Source organism: Polypterus senegalus, chromosome 17 (assembly GCF_016835505.1).
Source record: "Polypterus senegalus isolate Bchr_013 chromosome 17, ASM1683550v1, whole genome shotgun sequence".
NCBI classification, from domain to species: Eukaryota; Metazoa; Chordata; class Cladistia; order Polypteriformes; family Polypteridae; genus Polypterus; species Polypterus senegalus.
In genome coordinates this window covers 98,001,589-98,018,702 of record NC_053170.1, presented here as the reverse complement: position 1 = coordinate 98,018,702, position 17,114 = coordinate 98,001,589, and the positions used below count along the sequence as shown (strand labels likewise).

The 17,114-nt window shown below is 41.5% G+C and overlaps 1 protein-coding gene and 1 long non-coding RNA gene across 4 annotated transcripts in view; one reads left to right on the top strand and one right to left on the bottom strand.

Moving 5' to 3' along the window:
* LOC120517656 (protein shisa-6) overlaps positions 1-17,114 on the bottom strand; it is a 196,250-nt gene that overhangs the window by 167,186 nt on the left and 11,950 nt on the right. The window lies entirely within an intron of this gene.
* LOC120517659 lies at positions 1,819-13,421 on the top strand. The gene is made up of 3 exons (XR_005631076.1): positions 1,819-2,902; positions 9,419-9,569; positions 9,952-13,421. It is a non-coding gene; the product is annotated as an uncharacterized LOC120517659 (long non-coding RNA).

Genomic DNA, 17,114 nt, shown 5'->3' with positions numbered 1-17,114 from the left:
CCTGCATATAGGCAGGGAAAAACATGGGGGTTGGAGGCAGAATTGGCACTCCAGCCACCATAAAAAAAACCTCACACTGTTCCACTCCATCTGAACTAGTGTGGTACTGAGGTATCACACGTTGCATGGCTGCACTCGGGTGCTAATCTGGATCCTGAGTTGGTTTGTCGTGTGGTGGGTGCGGCAATGCACTATATCGGTGCGTACTCCTAACCTCTCTCTAAGGAACCATCAACAACAAATCAAATTAATAATAGCTGAACAATTATTATACAACTTGAATAAACCGGACTCTGCAGCTGCATGAATAAAAGGTAAAGTACCACTTCCGGTTAATGGAAATGTCCCTAAAACTGATAGAAATCTACGTTTTGTGTTTATGCAAAATTTGGTTGACCCAAGTGAAAGCTTACTCAAGTTATCGTGTTTGCATACATACACAATTCCAAAAATGGTATTTTCGAACTGACAGAGGTCTAAAAAAACGTAGGGATTCATTAAAATCTCTACATCGAATCTTTGGACGATTACAATACTTTCCCCTATAGATAGATACTTCGTACACGTGAGAAAAAACAACAACAACAAAAACTTGCACTGGAATTCCAACTCGAGCAGCAACAGCGAGTATCCTACCAAAAATGAACGATCAAAAGATGGGGGAGTCATCAGCTTTCAGCGCTGGCGAGCGCCGTCTGCGGTGTTACAATATTCATAACGGTTGTTGTACTTCTTTAGGATACACCATTTAAACATTATTATAGGAAATCGTCACCTACACTAACAAGTACATTAATTGCAACATTTCAATGACAACACGATTACGCTTTTAGTGCACCTCTCCGAATGAAACTATGCAGTCAGCAAGGGTTTAGGTGCGAGGTCGTGGCTGCAATGATTTATATCAACCACCAGATGTCACTACTATTGAAGCTTCTTATCTTTAACAGGTGATGTGTCGAAAATACCCACCGCTCATTCCCTATCATCGCGCTTTCGGCCACACCAATTAAAATGTATTATTATATCTTTCTAAAGGCAGACATGCAAGTGCTACTAATTGACTCTATCCTAATAGTGAGAAAGCCCTAGAAGATCGTTAAGATCACATGTATTTGTATTTCACATTCAGAGTTAGGCAATCTTATTCGATTGTAACTGCAGCAGGATTTTAGGATATTGACATCACCTCTGTCGAAATAACCTCCCCTCCAGACTGGAAGGTCGGAATCACTTCAAATGCCACCTACTACCATGTAGATCATGCCATAGAAAACGCATGAATGTAGACACAACATAGACAATTGGATTGGGATTCGTCACAACACCTGCGCAATCAAGAAGAGGCCTCAAAAGCTACACGCCCATCATTAGATCAAGCGCCTCGGTTTGCAAATTTAATTGAAAAGAATTCAGCACTGCGAGCCTCCAATTTCCCGTTTAATAAGCAATTCATATCACCCGAGTCAAACGAAGACGCACCTCCGCTAAAATCAAGTCTTTCTATTTGCCCCGGGGCATAAATATGTGATCATCGGGACAAAGCGCTTTATTATTTTTGTATCCCCTCTCTGACAATATCAAAATGCTTATAAACACATTTTAAAGAATTCGTTACATTTTAACGCGGTTAAGAGGGTATTTTTTTTTTTTGATACCAACAGAGGTTCAATGCTAAGCCAGCCTGCTTCTTGTTCCTATGTCGTTTGGTCCGTCCATTACACAAGCAGAAGAAACTTATTTGGGTCGGGGAGCCAGAAATACGGTATATTCTAGCAGAACGACAGCAGTTGTAGAGCAATAACACTGTAAGTAAGCAACTCCGTTTTGTCCACAGCAGTTTCTGTAAAAATCGGAGCGCAGACACCGTGACACGCTCGTTTAGCGCCAGAGATACCGATACATTAAAAAAAAAAAAATGTACGATGCACCACAAATTCTGCGTTACTACTAATCTGACTTTAATTTGACTCTTCGAACGGTTGCCTGGATAGCGGGAGCCGTCTGGTTTGACTTTTGCTTCAATAAATCACAAACAACACAAACGCTCCTTCTCGGCCTACTTACCCAGACGGAATGCTGCGGCGTTAACGTACTTTTCGGTTCTTTACTTTCTTTGTCCTCTTTATAGTCCTTTCATTTTGCTCTGTAAGTTTCTTTCCCCTTCTTTGACATTCTCCCATATAGTTTGTCGCACCGAACGCCATCATCGGTCCAAATGCCTTGCAGCCACTTTTTTGCGCGAAACTAAAGTCCAGCGTTTGAAAACTCCGCCGCGAGAAGACACTTACTGCTTGGGGAAGGATGTGATTTGGAATACATTTTTGACTGTAAAAGTTGCTACAACCTTCTGGGCAGAAGTCTGTATTTGACGAAAAGCCAAGTTGAGATCCTAGCCATTAAGACGCCATCTTGAAAGTTCGTTTTCCCCACCATCCCCGAGCTTGTGAGTGATAACGCGGTCACTGATTGGTTTCAGCTCTTGCCCCGCCCTTCCATCGCGGGCTCTGGTTGGTGTATGCTTGTGCCATCGTGTTGGTGACGTACTTGGCCTTGACACGCATGGTTTTGGGCGCCTTTTCTTATTTGCGTTTGCCGGTACGGATTTATGTTTTTATTTTGTGGAAGACGCGCACACGTTCGCATGCAGCGGATCAATAAAATACAGTGGACTGGTGACCAAGGATATGGACTTGCTGAAGGTGTTCTTCGTGCTCGGGTAACGTCTCTATCCGTAAGGCAGCGTTGTGTGTAATAATGAGCAAAGAAGTCTGAAGAACACTGAGGAGAAAATGAAAACCTCGAAATTCTAGAAAGCAGGAAAAAGGAATAGCAAAGGCCGCAGCGTTGTGAAAAGCAGAACAAGAGCTGGCACTGCAGGGGCTTTCTGCCTTTTTGTCAGGTGTGTAAATACACAAATATCGCACTCTTTAGTTTGAATGAAATTGGGGTGGGGGCATTAGGGTTGGGTTGGTCATCCGTACTTCGGCAGTTCTCCTTGTCATGGAAGGACACATCTCTGCTTAGATGCTCAGGCTAATTTATGTTATATCAGAAATGCTGTATGTTCAGGTCCTTTTAGTATTGAATTTAGTATTTACTCTGGTTTATTGTCTTTTTATTCTATTTTAATGCTTTTGTATATCATGTATTTAACAGCTATAGTGTTCTGTGCAGAAAATACTTGTGTCTAATGTACCATGCCCCGCTGTTGTTTCTAAAGCGAATTGAGCATGGGAAAGGCGCTATATAAATGTATTATTTATTTATTACTAGCCGGCTCTGCCCGCGTAGAAGTGAAACGGGACTGGGAGGAGGGCCCTGCCCGGCTCCTCACTCCTGACGTCAGGCTTCCCCCTGCTCTCAGGATTAGCAAGAATATCTCGTTCATGCAAGCGAACTGTAATTCTTAGCGCACTGAGAGAAGCTGAAAAATCACCTGGAATGTTCAAGCAAAATTATAGGAAAAAAATACCCGATCAAAATCCGTTAAGTAGTTCTCTCGCTTGCTACCTAAGCGGCGGTAAGGTACACAACCTGAGGACCCGCTCTCTGTACCCCTCGCTCCGCTGCGTGTCTCTCGGATTCCGCAAATAAATCGATACTCCAAGCGAACTAACCAGATCCAAATCCGTTAAGTAGTTAGTAAACCAATCGGTTTCTTCAGCACACCTGACCAGAAGGACTTGAAGCTGTGAAGCCGCACCAACTTCAAACTTCTAACATATGGGGATTGATGATGTAGGAGCTGCGGTTAGGCTGGCGCCCTGCCCGGGGATTGTTTCCTGCCTTGCGCCCCGTGTTGGCTGGGATTGGCTCCAGGTGACCCCCGTGACCCAGTGTTCGAATTCAACGGGTTGGAAAATGGATGGATGATGTAGGAGGGTGGAGTGTCGTTTTATGCTATTTGAAGGTTTCCAGTTATGAATATGACCTTGTTTTTGATATTTTTATTTACCCTCTAAGACAGGGGTGGGCAAATTCAGTCCTGGAGGGCTGCAGTAGCTGCAGGTTTTTGCTCCAACCCAATTGCTTAAGAAGCACTTATTGCTCAAGTAACACTTGTGCTTCACTTTAGTTGTCTCGCTCGTTACGATTCTGAAACCTTATTGCTTGTTTTAGTCTTAAACAGCTGTTCTCTTGGTTTTTAATCAGCCCTTATTAGCAATAAGATTCAAATGACAAAAGAAAGCAGCTTTTCTCCATTTAGCTTGTTACCATTTACACCTGTGTGTTTTTATCATGCACTATTGGCTTTAATTAAATACTTGGAAGGAAAGTGAAGAGAAAAAAGTAACAGATTGACTATTACTCCATTTTAGCCTTCAAATCATTTAGATGATATCCTTACAAAGGGAAAGAACTTCTTGGATATGAGAATGGCCTGATATGGCAGAGTTAAAGCACTAACAAGCTATCAAATTATATTATTGGCACAGATTGTTTTCTAATTAAGCAACTGGGTTGGAGCAAAAACCTGCAGCCCTCCAGGACTGAATTTGCCCACCCCTGTTCTAAGAGCTCCACCCAGTAGGTCAAAATGACAAATTTCAAACGTAATCGTGTTTGAGACTATTTCAAGGGCAGTAATTATGAATATGAGGTGATTTTGTATTAATAAGATTTCTGGGCATCATAGTGGTGCAGTGGTAGTGCTGCTGCCACACCATAAGGAGACTAGGGTTCACATCGTGGGTCCTTTCTGTGTGGCGATTGCATGTTCTCCCTGTGTCCGTGGGTTTCATTTGGGTGGTTTGGTTTCCTCCTACAGTCATAACACATGCAGGTTAGGTGGATTGGCAACGTTCAATTGGCCTGTGTGTGTGTTCACCCTGTGATGGACTGGTACCCTGTTGGGCCAATTGTGCTTGCCGGGTTTGGCTTTTGCTCAAGATCATGTGATTTAGAATATGATAAAAATTGCTTCTAAATGTTTCAATTTTTATTTTTTTTTGTGCCTATATTCTCCACAGTACCATAGAATCCCCATTTAGTAGGGAGCCACTTGCAAAATTTTTAGTGTGAAATTGGTAAATGCTGGATTAGTCATTTTCAAACCCACTTAGTCATGAATAGGTTTTTTTTTTTTCTTTATTTCACCTTTTACAATTTCTTGTATTAGGAATTTGTTAGTTTTCGCATACCCCTTGGGGTCAGAGCGTAGGGTCAGCCATTGTACAGCGCCCCTGGAGCAATTGAAGGTTAAGGACCTTGCCCAAGGGCCCAGCAGAGTAGGATCTCTTTTTGGCAGCAACAGGGATTCGATCCGGCAACCTTCTGGATACCAGCACACGTCCTTAGCCTCCGAGCCACCAGAGTCGTCTGGAGCCTATCCCAACCATCATAGAGCACAAGGCAGGAACAAACCCTGGACAGGGCAAACACCGGCCCACACACTCTAAAGCCAATTTAGTGTCTCCCATTCACCCAACCTGCCATATTAAGAAAGCAAAAGTTGCATGTGTTTATGAAATCAAAGCTGGTAATAAATCTTAAATGATTGTAATGTAAAATTAAAATGTTAATGTAAGCAGACCCTGATAGTTCTGTTGTACGGGTCAGTCAGTCATTTTCTTAACTGCTTTGTCAAGGGGTAGGAGAGCTGGATCCTATCCCAGCCAGCAAAGGGTGCAAGGCAGGAACAAACCCTGAATGGGGTGCTAGTCCATTGCAGGGTGAACACAATCCAGTATCGCCTGGACCTTAACGACAGTTCCCCTAACTTGCATGTTTTTGGATTGTGGGAAGAAACTGGACCAACTGGTGAAATGCATGCGGACATGGGGAGAACATACAAACTCCATGCAGGGAGGTCCTGCGATGCTGGCCTTGCGCCATTTATATAATGTGCTGTCTAAATACTTCAAGTTCACAGTATTTGCACATTAATAATAGTACGTTTTATTTATATAGCGCCTTTCCCATGCTCAAGGCTCTTTACAGAGTTTAAGAATGGCAGGGTATACAGTACAGTAGCATTGTACTAAACCAGATAAAGAGTACGATAGTAAATTCAGAGAAAAGCCTAACGGACAACATAATCGATGGTCTAGTACACACATGCAGGTTACATCTTGACATAGAGGTAAACTGAAAGAAGGGTAATAAAGTCAGGTAGAGCTAAAAGCCTTCCTGTACAGATGAGTACCTGGCGTCCTTGGCATCCTCCTCCTTCAAATTTTTCAGGAAAGTGTAATTTTCATTGAGATATCTCAATAAAATTGTACAACTTGTATGTTTTTTCCAAATTGTACAATTTGTGTGCTTTTTTTTGTCATATAAGAAATGATAATAGTGCAACAGTATAGTCTCCATGGTATGCAATGCTTACTATTAAATGCCAAAGGATGTTCACTGAGTGCCAAGTGTAGCCTACGGCCAAAGCACTGAAGTCTGGTTCAGTCACTAATAACAATAACATTTGTGACTTTTGCCCTGTAATCTTGAAAATGTGCTGCTTCTCCTGCAAGCTACAGGCGGCCAGTGCAACACTCGGTCCTTCAGCAGTTGCTTCTCCACATTTTTGAGGAAACTATACTGTTTGCATGCATATGAACTGTTATGTGCAGGCATATTTCCAATGTTTTAGTCAACCACAAATCAGCTCTGGTTATGTAAAATGCCACTTGTTTCAGATCCATTAAAATTTTATACACCATTCACTGATTATATACATACTGTACACACATTGGATTCAAAAAATATTTAGACCACTTCACTTTCTGAACACTTCAGTGTGTTGTTGATTTAATTTGAAATGGATACATTTTCTTTTTTTGCCCGTCCGTGTTCACTCAAACAGACATAGTGACAAGGTGGAAGTCCCACTCTGTTTGGAGTATTGATCGGTTAGCCATCTTCATCGTTTGTGGTCTTGAGCGACATTTTTTTCCCCCTCCTACTAGTCCATGCCAATGGCGTTAAAGTCTTGTCTGAATGTGCTCTGCCATGTAATGCAAAAGAAGACATCTCCTCCTTTTGCATCTTTTCAGGGTCCAGTCCACTGCTTTACACCTTCATGGTAATGAAAAAGTGTTCCCAGAAAACCATAGTCATCTCTCTGTTAAAGAGTTAAGCAGTGGTTTTTGCTGGTCTCCTCTTAATTTTGTATGTGATCTTTTCCCTATTGTATCTTGGGCAGAACTGCAACCCCACCTCCTGGGTGGCAGTTTTTGACCATGGAGGGCTAGCTCAGTCTCCCTGTGTCTGTAAGTTTTCCTATAAGTACTTCAGTTTTTCTCCTAAATCTGCACTGGAGAAGCTGCCTGCCAATTCAAGATTGGCTCCATATGAGTTCAGGAGTCTGAGTGAATGGTCCCTGCAGTGGACTTGCACCCTGCCTTGAGACCGAACATCCTCTCGCCCATCATGGCCCTCAGTTGGGTTAGACACGTTTTAGAATGTTAAAGTATTTGATTTGTTTTGAACCTATTTTTGTTAAACTTGACTTGCTTGTATGGAATGTTATTTGGTTTTAATAAAATCAATAAAATGCTTTAACAAAAAAAATAGAATGTTAAAGTATTTTTCGTAGACTCTGGGGGAAATAAATAGGGCGCCATGATCTCACAGACACAGGAGTATTCACCTAATCTGGGCACACCTGCCTTCTGGGCGTTCAGGGTGCTTGCCCATTAGGGCGTTTTCACCAGTAATCCCCATGATGGTATATCCATCATCGAAATGACCGACTACGGAACAATCAAGTATGCGAGAGGTCACACTGTTTGAAGAGATCAAGTCTGCAAAAATCATAAGTGAGAAATACCGCACAGCGTTAAATGACCCAGTGTCAGAGCACTGCATTGTTAAAAATATGACCAACTCTCTTTTAAGAAGCTAAGTCACCAAGTGACCTGTGGGGGTCTTAATCCAGCCTTGCACCTCATTTATACTGTTCATCCCCCTCTGGTAGATCCAGTTTGCCCACGTTGGATTGCAAAGAAGCTTTTGTTGTGGAGTCATTTCTTTATATTCTGCCTTTTCCGCACGATCATTATCCTTGGCAAATCCATGCTAGACGTGCAATCCCATACAGTGTATAAATATGCTTCACACATTGTACTCGGTGTGTGTGACAATAAGCTTGAACTGCAACATGCATTTTTTTTTAAAGAAAGGCTCATTTTGTAGACGCACACGGTTAACGCTCACAGGCTCCACTGACAAGTGAGTGACAAACGCTCGCCAAAGTGTCTGCTGGGATGGTTGAACACAACTGTTCAGTCTTCTGCCTCCCTTCTTGAAGTGTCACCGGTTCTATACCAACTACCGCCATCTGTTAAGTGCATGCCACACTTTGCAGAGGCAGAGTGCATTTTTGTTCCGCCATGGATACATGAATAGATAATCTTCCTCAAATGTGTACCCACCCTTGTTCAATATATGCTGGGTTTTCGCACCTTGGCTGACTGGAACCCATCCCCTGTTCCCCTAAGAGTGTTTACTCGCAGACTGAGCTGTAGAAATCCGCTCTTTGTGCTTCACAGCCATTGCAAAAAGGTTAAAAGCAAGACATCACTTGCTTCATTATATGAAGGCCCTTTACTAGGCAGTGCTAAGGAAGAAGTGCATGATGTACTGTGAAATAATGAGCGCTAATTATGAGAAAGGAATCTCTTGAGCAGCTTTCATGCAACTGTGCTACCTTTGGGGCAAAAATGGGGGAGGCTGAAGAATCGATGAATTAAAGGCGACCCTTTTGTGTTGCAGCAAGTTTTTATTTTAAATATGTGGCATTATCTCCACCCCACTTTTTCTTTAAAAAAAAAACTGTATAATCCATGCCACCCCAACACCACATACTGTACATTTAACAATCCGGCTATAATACTTTTCTGGTAAGGCATGGTGTAGCCGACAGCAAAGCATAACAAGCAAAGAGTTCATTTACATTCAGGGCGGAGGGGAGCTGCTGGCTGACTGTGCATCTGCTCTCACGTTGCTGTGGCTGTCCTCGGTGGCCATGTGGGAATGCTACTGCATGCTTGTGTGCTGTAAATTATCTATCTGACTTGTGATTTGCTGATCATTAACAAACCTCTGCGATTTATAGCCATTTGCTTGCAAAATTCAATTTGCCGTCTCTAGTGTGCCATGCAAAAATGGTTGGGGAGGCGACTCTTATGAACTTGCATATTAGCACAGTGTAGGGCTGTATCTGCAAGTCCCGAAACACTGTGCTGACTGAAATCATATCCAAAGAAATGCTTAATAATAAAGAAGCACCCGAGACAAAGTTGCCACAGGTTCAAACCTCATCCCTGGGTTACTAAGTTATAAGAATAGGCAAACCATTTTGTGTTCTGTTGTATTGCCATTGTGAATAGTGGACTGTAAAATGCAAGGTTCAGTTGAATCCCTGTCATTGATCCCTTTTGTGACCGTGACTGAACCAATTCATTCTCTTCTATTGCAGCTATGTGGAAACCACTGTTTTATGTCTAGAAAATGCCTCAGAACAGCACTGCGGTCGCTACAGAAAAGGCACCATATAACATCAGTGAGTGTGGCTCCAGTCAGTCTGCAAGGTCCCACAAACCTGAAGCGTCAACGTCTACATGTAGACGGTAAGTACATGGCTGTCTTTATAATAAAGCTGTTGCTGCACAGCTTGCATATGCTTGTTTCGGCTGCTCGGTGGAAGTGTCCTGGTTTAGGTGTTTGCGTATTGCTAGCCGCTCATGCACAGTCAATGTGAACGTGTTGTTTTTTAAGTATTGAATTTTCTGGTTTCCAGATTTTGGTTTTGTGGGTTCTGCTTGGAAAACATATTGAGACTTGTTTTCTCTGGAATCCTTTTATGCCTAATTTTTTTTCCTTATGCAATTTTGTGCTTCTTTATTGTCTGTATTTAGGTTCTGTTTTGGGCTTGTACTTCCAAGCCGGACGTGTTTTATGTGTGGTGGTTATTTATCTATCTATCTATTTTGTGGTTTCTTTCCCACATAGGGGATTTTCAGTCATTTCCCCATTTTTAGGACCTGGACTAGCTGAAGCCTGCCAAGTAGACCTTACGGTCAGACGGCCTGGGGTGAGACCTGTTTCTTGGCACACTAGAGAAGGCCCTGGTCTGGTTTGTGCATCTTTCTCGAAGCCTCATACCCTTGTAATATTTTTTTGGTGCACTCATTCATTGCACATAGAAGTGGGCAGCATGACCAAAAATTTTATATTGTGGTGTTATTAAAACTTCTGACAGTTTCTGTACCACTATAATGTATTTATAAATACTTTTCAATCTGAAATATTTTTTTAAACGAGTACTACTGATTCATGTTGCACACTAGTATGCCTCTTATCCATGTGAACACTTCTTAACATTCTGCTACTCAAGTAGATTTGATTGCAGATAACCCACTGAACTAATAGTAAGTATGTGTCTTTCACACATGTTCAATCGTGTCACTGCTGCCAAGCAAACTATCATAAAACTTGGCTATTTTGTGTTCTTCCGTCCTGTTTCCATCACCTCATGGATCAGGTTGATCCACACATCACTCTGGGTAGTATTTTTAAGGGCTAGGCTCACTCATCACACTGAGTTCACATACAAGTTCATACACAAAAAAATACCTTTACAAAACTCCTGACCAACCCAAAATTACATTTTTCACTTCCTTTTGCATACAGTGTTTTCCCCTAAATCTTGGCACACCAGTAAACCATTTATTATGAAATCCATGCCAAAAGTAAAATTTCATCTGGTGTACCCGATCAGCTGCTATATCACCCTCTCCTAGCACACACAGTCATCAACAAAAATGGCGTCCTCCCGCACAAGTGTGCATATGAAATATGAACTGGCCCAATGACTTTGAATTATTAATCAATGCGCTTCACTTGTGAGATTTATTAGTGGGGTGTTTACAGTCGTATGGTGCTGTGTGTTCCTGTGCTTTAATGTTCTTATTAATATGAACCTGTCTAATAGGATAGGAGGAATAAACGGAGTTGAATTGTACAGACCGATATCATAGGCAATAGATGGGCCAACAGATATGAGAGGCGCTACGTGAAATGTACATGCAAATACAGCTTAGTGCCATCTGCGTTTGAATGCCGCAGTAGACAGTCATCCAAGTTGTGTTCTAAGTTTTTGTAGGTAAGGAAGACCGACGCCCCAAACCAAAGTCAGAATTTCACTGTGCTCTGTGCACATAACAATAATTACCCTATAAACCCTACCTAGCAATTCAAAGCACAAGACTGTTGGGCAAAAGCTTGCTGTAATGGGAGATCACATTTCCTTGGATATCTGTTGTTTCTGGAAATGCATCAGAGTTGTTATTCACCTTCAATGACCTTACTTTAAAGATAGCCTCTGACTTCATAATAGTGGGACTGCGTGCACGAAAATGCCTCATCGATTTAAATAACTAATATTTGTATGAACAATAAATGAAGTTTTTTTTTTTTTTTTAAAGTATATTTTACACCTTTTCGTGCAGTCCCTAATTTATGACAACAGAAGCAAACGTTAAAGCTGATTGGATGAAGGCAACTGTCTCTCCTAGAGTGACAACTTCTTCTAAGGCGGTCAGAGACTCTGCCAGAGCCCACACTGTAAGAATACAGAGCTGAGTATACTGAACCTGAAAAGTCCTTTGTGGTCGTGTTTTTATTAGAAAAAAGGCACTTTCTAAATTCAAAATAAAAATGTAGCTCATTACTCACTAAAGTTTTGGATTGCTGTCATCTGTGTTCATGCTCCACTACATTTGCAAAGTACATTAATGTGATGTTCCGTAAGGTAAGTTGCTGTATAAAAGGTCTTAGTCAGACTACCTGCATTGACACAAGTGCTGGACTATATAGCGGTCCCCTAATTGCACATTGTAGACATGTTTCAGCAGCTACGGCTGTAAATTAGGGAAACGCAGTGGGGGTGTTGATTAATGCTTTTGTTTTGTTTTTTTTTTTTTTTGGCTCTCGGATTTTTCTCACACATTTCAAAAGTGGGTCAGTGGCGTTATTTTGGCTCTTTATGGTTGTGCTCATGGAGGGGGGACTTTGATGGCCTGGTATCATGTCATGTGTTTCCTGTCTTACACTTGATGCTTCCAAAATAGGCTGCAGCCCCCCATGGTTTAAGCAATCTTGGGAATTTTGTTATAAACATTTAAATTACCTTTCAACATTAACTACTGCCACTTGAGTATCATGACCACTACAGAAAGGTGATGTGTACAAGTTATATTTTGTTATTCTCTCCCCTAGTGATTAAAGGCTGGACTGCAAAGCAGATGCCTACTAATTCAGTCCCTTGCCCATTGCTCCCTGTGTATCCCATAGTGAGCCAGTTGTTTAACAGAGCATTTTAAATGATCATTCATTCATTTATTCAGTCATTCTCCAAACCCGCTACATCCTGAGCAGGGTCGCAGGGGAAGCTGAAGTCTATCCTAGAAAGCATTGCGTATAAGGCAGGAATAATTCCTGGACAAGGCAACAGTCCATTGTAGGATGAATACACAGGCCCACACACTAAGGCCAATTGAGTATTGTCAATCCACCTAACTTGCATGAATTTCGACTCTAGGAGGAAACTGGTGCACCTGGAGAAAACCCATATAGAAACAGGATAAACATGCAAAATCCATGCAGGGAGGACCCAGGACCTTCACTTCCGCCATCTTGGTGTGAGGCAGCAGTGCTACTGTCCCATCATTTAAATGATATTTAAGCTCTTGTGATATGGTTCAATATCATGACGGTATTATGTTTTTGGTACACTGTGTTAATCCCCAAGGGGAGACTGTTTATTCGCATGACCTTTGGGGGTCAGAATGCAGGGTCAGCCATTGTACAGTGCTCCTGGAGCAATACTAAACCAAATTAAAGCAAAGGAGCCCCTGCATGTGAAAATGTTGAATATTGACTCTATATGTGCTGCTATAGTTGTAAATGAATGATCTGGCGCTCGCTATTGTAAGCTGCTATATAAAAGTTATCAGTCACTGTAGTGTGCCCCTTAGTGGCTAAAATATTGTAGTATTAAGCAGAAGCTTGCTGGTACAGTTGTCATCACTGATTCAGAGAGCGACGTGTGGTTGGTCAGTTCACCTGCCAGGGATATTATTGTAAGCAATATTTTAAACAAATGTAACTGTGAGTTGTTTTCGCTACATTGTGGAAAGGTATAATATTAAAACTAGTAATTTGTATTGAAACAATTTGGTCCCCATTACCTAAAATACTGATTTGTTAAAAGAGCACTGGTTTGGTTCACTGCATAAAGGTGCCCTATAAGAAATGATTACTTAGTTTGCCCCCTAGTGGCTAAAGACTGAAGTGTAAGGCTGATTCAGTCCTCATCCATTACTTGTGTATCCTTGAGCATGTCACTTCACCTGCCACTGCTGAGATTGTTAAAATAATATAGAAATGAATGTACTGTCACAGTAAATGCTCTTGGGATATTATTAAATCTATTAAATCTATTAAAAATCTATTAGGAAATCTATTAAATCAAGTTAAAGCATTAAAGAGCTACTGTATATAAATAAAATATATCATTAGTGTTAACTTCCACAGAGGATTGATTATTTGCTCTACTGTACCTCTAAAAGGTATTGCAGTGGTGTTTACTATAAAAAGACACAATACACAAATTATTAAGTAGTTGACTCCCTAGTGTTTCGAATTGTAGAAATATAAAAATAGCTGTATTAAACCGGTTTATGGGGTCCTTATTGTTATATGTACCGAGTCCAGTCACATTCTGACTTGCATGTGCTAATCAACATGTAACACACTGGAACTCTCTATGCTTAGTGTGTTTATGGTAGCTACCTCACCTCTCAACTTCTGTCTCTCTAACCAAATCATAAGGATATGGGCTCACTTTCCACCAGCGACTCTCAGACTGGCACTAAGCAAGCCCAGTGAACCAGCTGAATATAAAAATAAAGGTTATGTCCTTTTCGGTTGCTTTGTGATGGATGGTCACTTTGCACAGTAGTCCTGTATATAAATCCCCAAAGGTACATAGTTAAGGTTAAAGAATGACCCAGAGTGAGTCAGTTTACCAGCCAGTGCTCACATAGGGGTGTGCTGTCACAGTATGGCACCTTAAGGTGGGGTCAACCTTACAAGGCTCCATAAAAGAATCATAATGGTATAGGTACCGGCTTCCTTAGTGATTACTGTGTGACTTTGTGTGGATCACTTCACCTCCAGTGAAACATGAAGTAAATTGTACTGTTCCTCTAAAAGGACTTAGAATGGTGCCTTCTGGGAAAGGTGATATAAACATATCGGTACACAGATTTCATTTTCACATCTGACTCAACATGTCACTCCAGCCTGTACTCGCATTGGAGAAATTTGTAAGCAATCATGCTCTGACCTCTAGCAGCAATGCATTAAGGTTTCATTTTCCTCCTGTTAGGTGTGTTCACACCACTGCAGACAGCTTGACGGTGAGGCTACAGGCCTCAAGACAGCCCACCTTAAATTGATCATGTTCCTAAGGTGTAACGTTTCCAAGCAAACTTAACCCAATAAAGGGTGATGGGGGCCCAGAGCCTGCCCTAGCAGCTTCCAACTCAGTTAGTCTCTTTTGTTAGTTAAGCATACAAAAATACAAGATTGGCAGCCGTTCAGAACTGTTACTGACCCTCCTCTGTTCAGTTTCTATTCTCCAAATCTTGCTATTGCCAGAGTCCATGAGAAGAGACACCAGAGAGACGGCGGATCTTGGCATCAACTGTGTAAGGATTTAATCTTCTTTTGATACAAAGAATGGCCAGTAGGGGCAGAGCTGCCAGTTGGTCCAGGTCAACAGAACTGTGACTTTGTCTGTTACAACCAACTGTGGACCCCCAGGGGTTTATGTTCTCCACAAATCCTGCAGATTTATTTTTACTTTCTTATTCTCCATTGTCAAATGGCAATATCTCAGTTATTTTGCTCTGATTTGATTTTGGAAATTAAAATTTGCTCAGTTACAAGCATTTTACAGGCTAATTAGGTCATTATTTTCATAGAGTACAGTTCTTATAATCAACATGCAACACCTTGCCATGATTGCTGAGTAGGACCACCTTCCCTCAAATGTCTGTCTTCCTTATTTGATAGATATGATAGATAAGGTCTTTAAATGTATACTTTCACTATTGTCGTGTGTATAGACAACAGTGAAATTCTTGCTTGCATGTGCTAATCAACATGCAGCACATCACCAGTCCCTGGTGCCAGGACTAGTGAGTAGAACTGCCTTATCTCAAAACATCTGTCATCCTTACCTGAGAAATCTCAGAACAATTTCAGCGTTACAGAGCTTAATCTGTCTGTTGGCTTTTCTTGAAATAAAGTTTGCATCGACTGAACAAACAAGATAAGAAAAGTTACATTTGCTTTATTATATAATTTAACATGTCAAAGAAGGTTCCTGAAGGAAAGGTTATATTAAATAAATGGCACAGTATAAAAATAAGACTTCTTCATATCTTATTGATATTCCTTTCTCCATGTTTTCTTCATTTACATTTATCCATCAGTTGGAATAGTTTTGGGTTTCCTGAGGTTCTGTAAAGTCCTAGTTTCTCCTTTTTCCAAGGTGACCTACAACATTTATGACACAATTGGTTCCATTTCTTTGGGTTTTCCAGTTGAAGCACAGGCAGGCCAAGTGACCTGCTCATGGTCGCACAGTGATGTCAGTAGTGCAATTTGAACTCGCAACTTCCAAAGCCTTAACCACTACACCACACTGCCAGCTATGTATTACAGTGTCTTTCAAATCTATCTCATATGATGTCTATTTAAATATCCATCTGTGATACAGTGCCTTTCATTTCTATCTCATATAGTGCCTTTAACATGGCTCTGTTATAAGAGCCTTTCACGTCTGTCTATGATACAGTGTCTTTCATTTCTATCTAGCTATCGTTCACATATGTTAACAATGCAAGGCTGAGCAAATCACTGTTAATGCCTTGTATAAGTTCTCTAAGCCTATACACTATGAAGAATGCTATGCAAAAAAACAATTGACTTGGAAAAACCAGAGCACCGGCAGACAAACCTCACCGAAACTGAAAAAGCCTGCAAATTCAACACAGACGATGACGAGACACAAGGCTGGATCAGTGAGGCACTCTACCATTCCCACTATAAAAGTCTTGACATCCTCGATCACACCCTTTTAATCCACTTGAAGGTCACTGGGGCCAGCACCTATCCCGGCAACACTGGGCACAATGCCGGAAACAAACTTGGGCCAGGCCTCAGTCCACCTCTGGCCCACTTGTGTGTATTTGGAAAAGCCACCTAACTAAACCTGTGCATTGCTGGTCATGTGGGGGGAAAATAAAAGAGTAACACAGGAAGAACATGCATAATTGACAGGGATGACAACCAGTTATGGGTGTCAAACCCAGTGAAATGCTGCACTACTTCTCTATAAGCTTACATCCATTAAACAGCAGGCACAGTGAAGTAAATAATTGTATGGCAGCTTTTAGCATCTTGTTTACTGATCGGGTGACGTGTCTTTGTGATAACATGTGAGTGGTGGCTCAGCATCAGTTTTTCTAAATTGTATACATTAGAAAGTGCTTTCCAGTGTCATGGCGGTGCAGTGCTTAGGGCTGTAACCTCATGGATTCCACTACTCTGTGTCTGAACTCATTGTATGCGTTGTGTTTGCGCGTTCTCTCCATGTCAGCTTGATTTTCCTCCCACGTGCCCAAAGATGTGCAGGTTAGATTAACTGGTGTTACCAAGCTGGCCCCTGTGTGTGTTGTCTGTGTGTGTGCAGGACGGGTGCCATGCCCAGGCCCATTCAGAGCTGCCACGAATTGGATTAAGCAGGTTTGAGAATTTAATGCTATGGGAAATCAACATTGCCATAACCCTCGAGCGCCGTACTGCAGCAGGAGTCGTCTGGATTCTTCCTTGCGAATTGATTCATTTTCTTATTGCATCAATTCTTTTGTTTAGTTTATTTTACCTTTCAAAACAGCAAAAGCGATTCACAGATTAATTTGACAGAAATGGCAAAGAAATTGAAGGCTGAGAATTGCTGAGTCAAATACTCTGCGTGTTTGAGCTCTGCAGAGGTTCTGGTCAGCGGTTAATTAACCTGGAACTGGCGTAGTCACACTGCC